The sequence below is a fragment of the Sus scrofa genome, chromosome 9 (assembly GCF_000003025.6).
Source record: "Sus scrofa isolate TJ Tabasco breed Duroc chromosome 9, Sscrofa11.1, whole genome shotgun sequence".
Taxonomy (NCBI): domain Eukaryota; kingdom Metazoa; phylum Chordata; class Mammalia; order Artiodactyla; family Suidae; genus Sus; species Sus scrofa.
In genome coordinates this window covers 43823514-43837968 of record NC_010451.4, presented here as the reverse complement: position 1 = coordinate 43837968, position 14455 = coordinate 43823514, and the positions used below count along the sequence as shown (strand labels likewise).

Below are 14455 nucleotides of genomic sequence, written 5' to 3'. Positions count from 1 at the left end.
TATTTTCAGATTAAACCTGCAAAGTAGATATTGCCCTTCTTTTACAAGTGAGGAAATTGAGGCTCAGAGAGGTTATATTAATTGCTCAAAATCACATTGCTCCTTAATGATCACCTTCCACATTGAATTGATTTTAACCAATCAAAAAATTACTTAGACCAGGCCTGGCCCTTATATTTCCTCAATTCCCCCTCATCACCTGTGTTTTCTTGTTCAGAACATGATTTCCTCTTGCAATTTTTTTTTTTTTTTTTTTTTTGGTCTTTTTAGGGCCACACCCACGGCATATGGAGATTCCCAGGCTAGGGGTCAAATTGGAGCTGTAGCTGCCAGCCTACGCCACAGCCACACCAATGCCAGATCTGAGCTGCATCTTCAACCTACACCATAGCTCATGGCAGTGCCGGATCCTTAACCCACTGAGCGAGGCCAGGGATCGCTCCTTCGTCCTCATGGATACTAGTCAGATTCGTTTCCACTGAGCCGTGATGAGACTCCTGCTCTTGCAATTTATGTTTAGTATTTATAGTTTCTGTAACCTCAATGAGGACAGAGTCACTGTCTGTGTTAATTGCCATTGTTTCTCCAGTACCCAGCGCTATGCTAGGCACACTGTAGGTTTGTAAATATCTGTTGAATTAATGAATGGAAAATGCAGACGGTGCTGTCAGCAGGTGACCAGGTCTTCCCCCGACCCCACTGCCCCCGTGCCTATGGCACCCAGAAGTTCCTGAGCCAGAGATTGAACCCCAACTACAGCAGTGACCTGAGCCACAGCTGTGACAACGTTGGATCCTAACTCACTGAGCCACCAGGGAGCTCCATCCAGTTCTTTATTTTCCTCTTATCTAACACCTGCTTTGCTAAGCAGTGTCCCAGGTCTCATCTCGCTGATGTCTAATCTTTTTTCCCCCTGGCTGAGGCCACCAGATGAGGACACAGTGATCACATCCAGATGACCAGAGGTGCTTGACAGAGAGGGCCCAGCCTCGTGGAATAGCCATGGTCGGGGTGACCCATCTGCCCATCTGCTGGGGACAGAACAGATTGGCACCTGCTGTCTTGGTGAATAATTAGTGATGTTCCCTTTCACTCTTGAAAGAGCCCTAGTTTGCATGATAAATTCTAGGGTGACCCTAGGCTGGTGACTGCCCACCGAGAGGCTTTTGTTCTCCCCAGCAATGACAGAAGTCCACTGGGGAAGGGCAGAACCAAAACAGAGCACATGGAAAATCCTGATGATTGTCCCTTTTCTCTCCCCAAAGCCCCTACCTTCTCCCCTCATGTTGGCCGTACGTGGGGTGATGATAATCACTGACCTCTGCTGGAGGCCAGGTGTCTTAGAACTTCTGGTCCCTGGGCAGCTGTGACTTTGTGGTCTGGTTTCAGCTTCTCTATCTGAACCCAAAGAGGTCTGTCCCCCGTGCAACCCCTCTGTCCAGAGGGGAGGGGCTCACGGAAGAGCCTGGACAGTGGGAGAGGTGGCATCTCGCCTGGGTTCTCAGAGCCTGCAGGGGGCTCGGGACTGAGGCTCACAGTTGGCAGGGCCCTGCAGCGCTGGGGGAGTGTGCCCACGCACCCCCTCCCACCCACGGGTCTGCAATTCAAGGTTGCTGGGTGGCCAGGCCAGGCAAAGGAGTGGTTCTGCGGGGTGACTGCTGGGCCTGGGGAGGTGATGAGAAGCCACTGCTGGAAGGTATCTAACAATAACTGGTTTATTAGCCAGTCAATTCCCATGTGTCTTTATCAAGCTTTTACTACGTGCGCGGGGGCCTAGCTCTGAACTAAAGCGTTCCCTTTCGGAACGTGCTGTGTCAGGCTCACTTCTTCATTTCCCCCCAGCCCCATCTCTGCCTGTGCTCACTCCGGGGGTCCTGCATGCTGGGGTTGGGGCTGACTGCAGGGAACGGCTGGGCCAGGAGTGCTGAGGGCAGAAGGTGGGCTCCAAAGCTTGCCAAGGGTTGAGGGACATGAGTGGGGGGCCAGCTTCTCCTCTGGGCTCGTGGCACTTGGTGGTCTGGGGAGCCCCTCCCCAGGAGCAGGCAGCAGACTGTGGTGGACTCTTCCAGGCCCCTCCCCCACCTGTCTCCCCTGCCTCCCCTGCTGCCTGTCTTCTGAGGGGGCTCTGCCAGCTCCCCTTTGCCCTCTGGAGGTTGTTTCTGACACTTGAAGCCCCTCTAAGCTCAGGGAAAGGCTGATTCAGTTCCCATGAGTGCTACCCTTCTCTGCTGTTCGCGTTCTTTCCCCTTCCCTCTGTGCTCCCAGATCCCATCAGGGAACCAGGGGTGGGGGCCCGAGTCCAGGAACATCTGTGCAGGGTCCTGATTGGGAAAGGGTGGGGAAAGCAGGAGGGGCTCTTGGTGGGCGTCCACGAGGAGAAACTTCAAGAACTGCGTGGAGTCCTCAGGGAAATGTTGGCCCATTTCCTCTGAACCGGGCTCTGGGCTTTGCACAAGAATGTGGCTGAAGTGCCAGATCCAAGACACAGGCACTGCTTCTCTCAGCTGCCGTCTGGCCCTCTTTCCTGTGAGCGGTCACTCACCTCAGGGCCTCAGGAAGTTTCGCTCATAGAGTGAGATGATGACCAGGGAGAGGGTGAGTCTTGGAGCCGTAAGTTCCAGGCCTGGCTCTGGCACAAACTGCTGTGTGGCTTCGGTCGGGTCCCCTCAGGTGTGAAATGGGGAAGCGATGATAGTGGGGTCCCTCCCTTCACTGGACTTCCATGGTGCCGTGAATTCTGGACCTGGGGATGCGCCTTTACCTCTCACCCGCTTAGCTTGTGGGAAACAAAGAAAGCGGAGTCACTAGCAGATGCTGTGAGGGGAGCACCCAGCACCTAGGCTGGAGGTGCCGAGATGGTCCTAGTGGGGCAGGGACGGGCTCTGGGGAGCTCAGGCTGCTCCTAAATGCCCTGGTCGCTCTGGCTGTCTCTGGTGCGAGATGACTGCTTCGAGATGACTGCTATTCTCTTAGCCAAACTGAGATGCTGCTTTTTGAAAGTACCAGAGGCTCATTTGCATATCATTTACATCTCATTTAAACACCAGCTCATTTAAAGTTCAGAAACCACTGAGATTTCTTCCAAGCCCTGCTTCTTGCTCTCCCCAGGTTGTTTCTCCCCCTCTCCCTCCCCTGCCTGCATCCTGCCACTGGTCCAGCTGGACAGCTGACCGGCTTGGGCTCGGCCTCATTGGGCCCAGCCTGACCTGAGGAGCCCATCCATTGGCTGTGGGAGGAGAGGAGCCAATGGGCAGAGGGCAGGGGGCCGATCTCCAGGCGCAGCTGGGAAGGGTTGGCTGCTCCCTTCCCCTCCAGCCCCTGACCCTTCCCGCCTGGCTCTCCAAGCATCCCTCAGTGCCTGAGTGTCTCAGGCTGCTGGGGGCAACAGGGAGAGAGGAAGGCGGGGAGCCTGCCCAGTGTTAACTGAGAACCAGTTTACTATGCCCTGGGGAGGAAAAGAAAACAATTAAGGAATTGATAGTTTTGTTTTATTTTGCCACCAGCAGGCTCCTGGGGAGGTCTGCAGGGGGAATCCTGCGTGGGAGCTGGGGAGAGAGCTTCTCTTCCAGGGGACACAAGGCTGTAGATTCCATGTTGTATTAGTGCAGGAAGGAGACCCCCCTGCCTCTCCCTGCCTCCTCCCTCACCCTGATATGCGACAGGGCTTTGGCCCAGCTCCAAGGAGGCTAGGGCTGCGAGGCAGGGCCTTAGAAAGGATGAGAGGGGAGGCTAAGTGGCTGGCCCAAGGCCATGCCTTGTCAGAAGCCAAGCTGGGACTAGAACTCCCCTCTCCTGACCCCACCTACTTGGCTTTTAGAAAACCTCAAGGTCTCCAAAAACTCAGAGATCTGATTCCAAGTCTGACTTGCTCCCTCACCTGGCCTGTCCTAAGTGGAGTAGAAGCTCATTAAGGACCCATGTCTTTAGTGACCCTGGCCACCCCTCCCCCAGCCAGAGGGGGAGCCACCTGTCCCTTTACTCCCCTGCTGCCCTTCTGACATCATCTCTCCTCCAGAGCCCACCATAACTCTCATCTCCCTGCAGCCTCCACCCAGGTCTTGGTCCTCCCTGACAAATGGCCCTTCAAGGCCCACTTTCTAAGACCCTGTGTGTTGTTTATCAGGGGCTGCAGGGTCGGTGAGCTTCATCATCCCCCTGTTCTGACTGTAAGCTCACAGAGAGCAGTGCTCTACAGCCTTTTGTCTCTTTGTCTGTCTCACACACCCATGCCCACACACAGACACCAACACACACACACACACACACACACACACACACACACACACACACACACGGCTGAAGTCAGGGCCTTCCTGACAGACTGACCGAGGTGCCTTCGTTTCTTGACGTGTGAGACGGGGGCATATGAGAACATAAGGCTCTGTGACCTGTCCATGGCCAAGGGGAGCAAGCCTTCTTGGCCTTGGGGACGGTTTGATTTCCCGGCTGCCCAGCTGGCATTGGGGTGTGGTGCTAGGGCTGGAAGGAGCCTCGTGCAGCACCAGACTTGCAGGGGGTCAGAGAAGCCTCCTCTGGGTTGCCTGGCCTGGTGGGGCAGCGAGTGAACCTGTTCCTGTGTGAGCCGTGCATGCGAGCAGCTGTCGGGCAGAGCTCCTTACGGGGGATCATGCGAGCGGAATGACATGGAAGATCTGTTCTCTCCCCCATTACACTTGTCGCTCGCTCTCTTCCTCTGGCAGGTAGCTAAGGGGTGTGATGGCTTGCGTGTCGGCTCTCTCCATAACAACCAGGCAAACCAGACAATCGCTGCTCCAAGTGCTTTGGCAGAACGCTGCATGCCAGCGTCCCAGGAACTGGAAGGGGTGGTCCTGGGGCTGGCTCCAGTGCAATTGCCCCAGGCCCTGGTGTGACCGGGTCACTATGCTGTACAGTAGAAATTGGCACAACACTGTAAATCAACTGTACTTCAACAACAAAAAAAAAAAAAAACCCAAAAAACCCCCAAGAACAAGGAGGCTGTCATTATACTTAGGCATTCCTCTGACCCATATGGAGCAGTCACTGGATATGACCTAAAATGCTCTAGAGAGCTTGGTGGCAAAATGCTGTCAGGAGGGCCAGTGTCCTGGGGAAGGGCCTCACAGAGACAGGGCTGCGAGTTGTCGGGCTCATCTGTGGCCTAGAGATTTTCAGAAGCACAGGGAGTTTGATGTGGAAGGGCCGGGGCTCCTAACCTGGCCACCAGAATTGCTGGTGGTGTGGGGGGGTGCCCTAAGAATACAGAGCCTGGGCCCCACCCCAGAGCTTCAAATCACCTCTCTGGGAATGGGACCCAGACATCTGTATTTTGCCAGTTCTGCAGGTGATTTCTGCTATGCAGCTAGAGTTCTGACCGCTGGACTCACCTTGTCTCTGCCTCCAGGTTACAGATGCAGATGGTAAGGTGGAGTGTGACAGAGCAGGTCATTTCCAAGTGCTGGGGACCTGCAGAACAGCTTCTGGGAGTTACTGAGAGCTGTGCAGGGTGACACTAACCACACAGAGAGTCCCTGGCCTCAGGGGACCCTGGGGACTCAGAGCACCATGCAGAGGTCCCCATGTGGAAGGCCTACTGGAAGGGCTGGTGGCAGGGTCATGTGAGGTGTGGCTGGGCACGTAGAGTGCAGGTGGGATGGAATCGTACACTGGGGACAAAAGGCCCTAGAATAGTATCTGCCGACCAAAGACGGGACTCTTGGATCCACTAAGGGTGAATGCAAAGCTTATTCTGTGGGCTGAGGGACCAGGAGGGACTAGGAAAGAGCTGGGGCCGTGGCCTCAGAGGAGTCATGAGGTTTTGAACAGAATCCAGCAGAGGAGGGTAAGAAGGAGGCTGGATAACAAAAGGCCTTCCTCCTCCAGGCGAGAAGGGGAGCTGACAGCAGTGGCTTAGCCTGGGCTGGGGGTGTGGGGTGGGAAACGAAGGGAAGGGAATGAAGCGGGGGGGGGGGGGACTGAGCATCTGCTTTCAGAGTGTATAGTCCAGGGTCAGCCTTGCTCCCTGAAGCCCTGGGCCCCCAACCATTGCTGGGGGAAACTGGGGATGGTGGGTGCTGGCCAGTGTAATACACATTCCCCTGTGGGGCAAGCAGAGTCCTCATGCCTTATCCTAAGCCAGCTGTTCTCTGTCTGGCATCCTGTCTGAGATGGGCAGAATTCTGAGATGACTCCCACAGCCCCCTCACCTGTGAATGCGCCTCACTCCTGTGATTATGTTATGACACCATTGACTTAAGGAGATAATTGGGGTGGGTCTGATTGAATCAAGCCCTTTAAAAGCAGAGCTTTCTCTGGCTGGTGTCAGAAAGGGAAGTCCATGTCGGCTTGAAGTTGGAGGGGCCCCTGGATGAGGGGTGTGGGAAGCCTGTATGAACAGAGAGCAGCTTTGGCTGTCAGCCAGCAAGGGAGCCGGGACCTCAGTCCCACAACCATAAGGACTGGATTTGGCCAACATCCTGAAGGAGCTTGCAACCTGAAGGAACCAGAGCCTCCAGATCAGGGACCAGGCTGGCCAACACCTGGATTTCAGCTCTGAGATCTGACCAGAGAACTCACTTGAGCCTGTCCAGCCTTTGACCTACAGGCTGTGCAGTAGTAAATGGGTGTGCTTTTAAGCTGCTAAATATGGGCAATTTGTTATCCAGCAATAGAAAATAATGTACTAAGTTACCTGGTCTGGAATCCATCCTTACTCATTTCTGGCCTCAAGATGGCAGATGAAATCTGATTCCCTGTCAGATGCTACTGGGAGAGCAGGTCAGCCGGTGCCCATCCTCTTCAAATTTTTCTATCCTCCAGAGACGTCTATACCCAGTGAGTTCTGACCTGTGGGTTGAGGGAGGGTTAGTTACCTCTAGTTCTCAGCTTGTTGTAAGAGCAATGACAGATCTGCCTTGAATCTCAAGAATAATCTAGCCTATGGGTACCCAACTTTTTTTCACCCCTACTAGTAGTAACAGTGATTAAAATAAAAAGACCTGGGAGTTCCCGTTGTGGTGCATGGGAAATAAATCCCACTAGGAACCATGAGGTTGTGGGTTTGATCCCTGGCCTCGCTCAGTGAGTTAAGGATCTGGCGTTGCCATGAGCTGTGGTGTAGGTCACAGACTTGGCTCGGATCTGGTGTTGCTGTGGCTCTGGCGTAGGGCGGCGGCTACAGCTCCGATTCCACCCCTAGCCTAGGAACCTCCATATGCCACGGGTGTAGCCCTAAAAAGACAAAAAAAAAAAAAAAAAAAAAAAAAAAAAAAAAAAGGGGAGTTCCCGTCGTGGCGCAGTGGTTAAGGAATCCGACTAGGAACCATGAGGTTGCGGGTTCGGTCCCTGCCCTTGCTCAGTGGGTTAAGGATCCGGCGTTGCCGTGAGCTGTGGTGTAGGCTGCAGACGCGGCTCGGATCCCGCGTTGCTGTGGCTCTGGCGTAGGTCGGCGGCTATAGCTCTGATTAGACCCCTAGCCTGGGAACCTCCATATGCCGCGGGAGCGGCCCAAGAAATAGCAAAAAAAAAAAAGAAAAAAAAGACCTGATACACACACACACACACACACACACACAATGTATATGTCTGTATATACATATGTCTGTGTGTGTGTCCATGTGTATATATATATGTGTGTGTGTGTGTGTGTATGTCTATATATATATTTTTGGCTGCACTCATGGCATGTGGAAGTTCTCAGGCCAGGGACTGAACCTGAGCCGCAGCAGTGACCCAAGCCACTGTGCCACAAGAGAATTCCAAACACACCTGACATTTAATGCATGCTTCCCAAGTGCCAGACCATGAGTTAAGTGCTTTTTCTATATTATCTTCTTTAATCTTCACACAAATCGTAGAAGATGGGTATTAGTAGGGCTCCCATTTTGTAGATGAAGAAACTGAGGCCCAGAGAGTTAAGATACTAGTATAACTTACTATTATAGGTGATTGAGCCAGGATTGGGATCTGAGCCTCTGGGTCCAGAGCCTGTATTCTTAACAGTCACAAAATCTCTCCCTCCCTCAGCACCCTGCACCCCATATTTTTAAAGATTTTTGTCTACCAAACAAACTGCATTTATCAAGTAGTAATTTGTTTTCCCATTTTTTATTAATCAAATCCATGTATGACTGCCAATCAGGGGTTCAGATTGGCGTGAGATTAGCAGTGTTATCACACTGGGTTGATATAATTCCAGCCAAAAGCAAAGAAATGATGTCTCAGTTAGCCGTCCGTGCAGCCTTATCTTTGGTGAGAGTGTCGTTTCTGCTAGGCATATAGAAATATTAAAAATAGCTCCTGAGCCCCCGTTTCTACCTGTGGGAACCGGCAGGGGTCTGAGGACTGCAGATTGGGGCCACTGGTCTGGACCTTCCAGACTCTCCTTATCTGTTCTGCTCAGGCCTCTGCCTCTCTGCCACCTGCTCAGGTAGCTTGCCTCCACGGAGGGGTTGCAGGCACCCCTCTGCCCTCAAGCACCACCACTGCCAGGGACAGAAGGGACAGCATGACATCCCCTCTGGTCCTCCAGTGCACATGTGCGCGCACACACACACACACACACACACTCATGTCCACGTTTGTGCAGGCACACACACTCATCACAACCACTGCACCACCACCACCACCACCACCATCAGGGATGTGGTCATATAAATGCCTCCTTCCCTAAGTCCTTTCCTGATCCCTACTCACTCCCTCAGATGCAAAGACAGACAGACAGACAGACAGACAGACAGACACACACACACACACACACACACACACACACACACACGACCACCACCATCTTTCCTTCCAAAAGGGGGAAGTTCAGTCTGAGTCAACGTTCCAGTCTCATTTGACCATAAACATACAGAAGCTTTAACACAAGGGGTAATCCCCCCCCATCCTGACTACATGGAGTTGGAATTCTATGTTGCATACCACGAATCTAGTACAGTGAGACCCTGAGTGCCAAGCACTCAAAATAGATTTATTTAATACCTAGCCTGCTATTGTTAGATCCCAGAGAGCTGCTGTAAACAAGGGCCCAGGCTGCCACAGGCAAAAAGCTTGCCTCCCAACAGCCCAGAAGCCAAGCTGAGTCCCAGGAACCTAGGGCTGCGGGCAGGAGAGGCTGGGACCACCCAGGATTGAAGGAGGGACCCCTGGGGTTCCGGCGAGGGTCAGCATCAGCAGAGGCAGGAGAGAAGGACCTTTTAGACCTTTCATGTTGATGCCCTGATTTCCTACCCCTGGTGGCCCTCTGAGCCTCCCCAGTTAGCCAGAATGCCAGTGGTCTTTTTGGCAGTAGTTCTCACCTGGGATTATAACGGGTGACTGAGTGTCTGTGCACTGGGCCGTGGTAGCCTGGGGCTGTTGGTGGAGCGGCCACACCCAGGGATGCCAGGGCAGTAGGGACCAGAGGCTGTGAGCCAGGAGCTGGCTTTGGATGGGAGAAGTTCTCCACCTGCTCTTAACTGTGGGGGAGGCTCTGACTTAGAAGCATGAGGGACGTGGAAAAGACAAGTTTTCCTTCTGCGTCATCCCGGGAGCATACACATAACTGGCTGCATGTACAGCCTGCTTTAGAGCCGATAAGGTATTTCACACACAGGATCAAATGCAAATCTCTAACAAGCCTGCAAAGCAGTCTGGACAGGTGTCCACATCTTTATTTCACAGAAGTGGCTCAGAGAGGGTGAGCAATCCACTTACCAGCACACAGCTCGTGAGTGCAGAGAGGAAACTGGGACCTAGCTCTGCTCTCTTTCCAGTGCATCCGTGTCAGTTCTTCTGTTTTTTTTTTGTTGTTTGTTTGTTTGTTTGTTTGTTTTCCTGTCTGCTCTGCACAATTCAAAATTCCCAGGGTCAGGGACCGAACCTGACCCACAGTGGTGGCAATGCCAAATCCTTAACTGCTATGCCGCCGGGGAACTCCGAGCTGTCACTTCCTCATGGAGCTGTTCCTGACAGCTGAGGGGACACACGGCCAGTGAATTAGGCAGTCTGGGGACTTATATTAGTTTCCAAAGGCTGTGGTAACAGATACCACAAAATGGGTGGCTGAAAACAACAGAAATGTATTCCCTGATGGTTCTGGAGGCCGGAGGCTGGAAACCCTTGTCAGCAGCGTTGTTTCCTTATAGGAGCTCGAGGGACACTCTTTCAGGTCTGTCTCTCGGCTTCCGGTGGCTGCGGTGGTTCTTCCTGGGCTTGTGCAGGTCACTCCCACCTCTGCCTCTTGTTCCAGCACAGCGTTCTCCCTGGTGTGCCTGGTCCAAACTTCCTCCTTCTTAAAGGGACACCAGTACTGGATTAGGGTGGGTCTCCTTTAATCCATCGTAACCTCGTCTTAGTCTGCAAACATCCTACTTTTATTTTTTTAATTATCTTATTTTTTATAATGATTTTTATTTTTTCCATTATAGCTGGTAGTTTACAGTGTTATGTCAATGTTTTGCTGCACCACGCGGCGACCCAGTCACACATACGTGTATATATTCTTTTTTCTCACATTATCATGCTCCATCACAAGTGACCAGACATAGTTCCCAGTGCTATACAGCAGGATCGTATTGCTTATCCATTCCAAAGACCCTACTTTTATTTATTTCTTTATTTTCTTTTTAGGGTCACACCCGCTGCATATGGAAGTTCTCAGGCTAGGGGTAGAATCGGAGCTGCAGCTACCAGCCTACACCACAGCCATAGCCACGCCAGATCCGAGCCATGTCTGTGACCTACACCACAGCTCAGGGCAACACACGATCCTTAACCCACTGAGCAAGGCTAGGGATCGAACCTGCATACTCATGGATACTAGTTGGGTTCTTAACCCCGCAGAGCCGCAATAGGAACTCCAGACCCTACTTTTAAATAAGGCCCTATTCACAGGGTGGACATGAAGTGTGTGTGTATTGAGGGGGACACACCTCTATCCAGTAAGGGCCACTTATTAGGGCTGAGCTTGTGTGAAGGGGGATTTAGTCATTAGGAGCAGGGTGATGGCATGGGCTGAGTGGCCACGTTTGATTGGCTGCTCCTCTGTCTCGGCAAGAGAAGAAAATTGTCTTCCTCCACCCCACCCCTAGCACCTGTCCACCCCCAGCTCTGTCCTCCTGCCCCTGTTGCTGTCTCAACTGTCCTGACTTCTGTCCATAGACAGAGATGTGCTAGGATGGTTGATAATGCAGTTGCTGTAGAACAGCTGCGATTTATTGAGCACTTACTATGGGCCAGTGCCACACAAAAAGCTTTACATATGTTATTTCATTTAACCCTTTCCATAACTGTGTGACTCTTAAGACCCATTCTTTTTTTTTTTTTTTTTTGGGCTGCACCCACGGCATATGGAGGTTCCCAGGCTGGGGGTCTAATCCGAGCTGTAGCTGCCAGCCTACATCACAGCCACAGCAACACCAGATCTGAGCCGAGCTGTGACACCATAGCTCACGGCAACGCCTGATCCTTAACCCTCTGAGCAAGGCCAGGGATCGAACCTGCAACCTCATGGTTCCTAGTCAGATTGGTTTCCACTGTGCCACAACAGGAACTCCCTCTAAGACCCATTCTTATCTTTATTCAACACTTGAAGAAACAGAGGCTTTGGAAGGTCAAGTCCTGTGTCTGGGGTCACAAATGTGATATGAAGAGCATTCTAGCCCATCTCATGCTGAACCTGGGGGCCAAGTCACTAGCTACCTTGGCTCCTTTCCCCCATGCTTGGCTATTCCCTGGGGAGTAGAGAGTGACCTGGGAGAGCTAAGAGGACCCCAGCATGGAAGTGCTGGGGAACAGGCCTTCTAAGGGCCATAGAAAGGGGAACGGTTTATGGGGATGGGGATTTTTCCATGCTGAATGGCTTTGAGCTATTTCCAGCCAACCAAGCTGGCATCTTCTTTTTCCCCTTCCTCTTGGGCTGAGGGGGAATAGTGAGAGGAGGAAATGAGCTCCCTGCTGTTTCTGTGGGGCCTGGAGTGGTTCCCCACCCTATTTGCAAGGCCATAAATAATCGAGATGTATTACTCAGGGATTGCCATGGTAACATCTTCAGGTTACCAGGGATGCAAGATCCAAACAAAAGTATTCGATTAAATATTTCTGGCCACTAGAGGAATCCAGCCATGTAACAGTGGGCTGTGGGGAAGGGGAGGGGCAAAGAAGCCTTATTGCTTCTTTTTCCTTTCTCTCTTCAGCTCCCTCCTCAGAGAACGATGGCTCTGCTGGGAGAGCCCGCTCTCCTGTCTTTCATTCCTGGGCTTTCCCTGCTCTTGAGGGAGAGGGTTCCCACCTACAGCCCATCTCTCTGACGTACAACCAGCATCCTGAAGTCAGCTCTGAAACGGATGCCTCTAGCTCTCCCAACAAACACACACTCTTCTAATTATTGGTTTACGATTGAGGTGGATACCCAGCTAAAAATCATTCCCACATACATCATCCTTTGCAATGGAATCAGCAGGGCTGCAGGTTGGTATCCTTCAGACCCCAGAAGCATGATCCAGGCACGAACTTATGGCAGCTGCAGAGAGAAGAAAGCAGGGTTGGGGGCGGGGGCGACCCATCCTGAGGGCTGGAGAAGGATGCTCAGCAGGCACATCCTCCCTGGAGGCCCGGCCTGGGAGGGACTCTCCATTCCTGGAGCCGCACAGCCACTATAAATAGGCTTCAGAAAAACCCAGTGGTGTTTGTTTAACATAAACTCGCTCTGGGAGCCCAGGAAAGTGCCGAGTTAAGCAGAGTTTCGGAGTGTAATTTCAAGTCGTGTTGGCGGGACTCCCAGGCTGAGGACAAATCCCTCCCACAATATAGTTCCCTTCTCCATTGGCTCCACCTCTAAGAGAAAGAAAGACCCCAGAGATTATCTAGTTCAAGGCCTTCATTTCAGGGAACGGCATGGATCTGGAAGGGAAGGTGGTTTTCCTCAACTCACCCTGCTAGGCCGTGGCTCAACTCTTTCTAAATTGCAGTGTCCCGACCTAATGCTTCTTCCCCTAGCTGGGGCCGCCTGCCCCGGCTGGGACTGCTGGGGTCTGTGCATGATCTGAAACCCTGGTGAGAGGGGAAGGGCAGGGGAGCAGAGACACAGGGGCAGCCTGCAGGCTTGCTGGTGATCTGTCTCAGCCCACCCAGTCTGGGTAATTACCTTGAACCTCAACCCAGCCCGCATCAGCCTTGTAAACAAAGCCCTCTCACTCTCAGATAGTTCCAGCGGATCAATACATATTCCTTGAGCAGGTTGGGCCTTGTAGACTACTGATGAGCTGTCCCACTCAAAGAGCAAGTTTTCTCTCTTCTAGGGCCATTGTCCCATCCGGTACAAGCAGCTTTGCCAGGGCGGTGGGCATAGGGTCAGGGGAGTTTAGGAGTTTAGGGCTGCATGATGGCCACCTCCTCAAGCACCTGTGTGCTCCCACCAAACCCCGAGCTACCATCTCATACATTGTTTATGGAGCGTTTGTCTGGGCTCAAGGTGAGCTGGGGAATCAGTGAGACCAATACACAAATAATCCCGGGGGCACCCGCGGGCAGGGAGGGAGGCAAGGAGGGCGGCAGGGGTTGTTTACCTTGAGGGCTTGCATATTTTATCACGGTGCCATCTCCGACCCCCTCTCCCCTCCCCTCCCCTCTCTCCTGATGCGGCTGTGATGAGAGTTTATATTATCCAGCACACCCGTTTGTAAGTCTATTTACAGCCCAGGCATCGTTGGTTTGCGTGCGAGAGAGATGGCCCATCCCCAGATTAGTTAAATTGGAAATAAATTGGTTGTTAAATAAAAGCCCTCTGTGGGATGTGACAGTGATGAATGAGGGATAGCTGAGCCTGGGGAAGGGAGGGGTGGTTTTCTGGGCTGAGACCCTAGAGCTGAACTGCCCCAGGAAACTTGGGTGGGAGCCGGGGCTGAGGGCAGAGAACGGCGGGGCTGAGAGCAGGGGGTGCAGGGAGTAGGGAGCATGGCGTGAGGGTGGGCGCTGAGGACATCCTGGAAGGGAAATCGAGGGTGGAGGCCTTGAGCACCGCCCCCCACCCCAAACCTGTCTTTGATTTTTCTTGGCATACAAAATACTTTTATATATGTTACATCTTTGACCTTATAACTTTGTAACGTATTTTTTTTTTTCTTTACTTGACAGATGCAGAAACTCTGGGGAAATGACTTGAGCATGGTCACTGACAAATGAAAAATCCGGACCAGGTAAGGAGGGGTTCGAGCCTTTCCAGGGGATGATGGTGAGGCAGGGATCGCGTTGCAATGGAGGGATGTTCTGTCCAAAAGACCTGCAAGAGTGACAGCAGTGGGGCAAAGGGAGTTCTTCCATAGAGAACAGTGAACAAGCAGGGAAGAGCCAGGTGTGGGGAGCGGGATGGAAGGGGTGTGGGGGCGCAGAGGACCAGGGAGCTGCCCACCCTGGGGCCAGCCTGTCCTCAGGAGGGACGTCTCAGGACGAGGGTGGGCCAAGTTCAGGACCTGGCAGAAGGACAGAGGCAGAA

The 14455-nt window shown here is 52.6% G+C and overlaps 1 long non-coding RNA gene across 1 annotated transcript in view; it reads left to right on the top strand.

The window, feature by feature from the left end:
• The window catches only part of LOC102159414, a 342818-nt gene that overhangs the window by 171779 nt on the left and 156584 nt on the right, over positions 1–14455 (top strand). The window contains exon 3 of the long non-coding RNA XR_002335654.1: positions 14098–14159. This is a non-coding gene — a long non-coding RNA (uncharacterized LOC102159414). The remainder of the gene's footprint in view (positions 1–14097; positions 14160–14455) is intronic.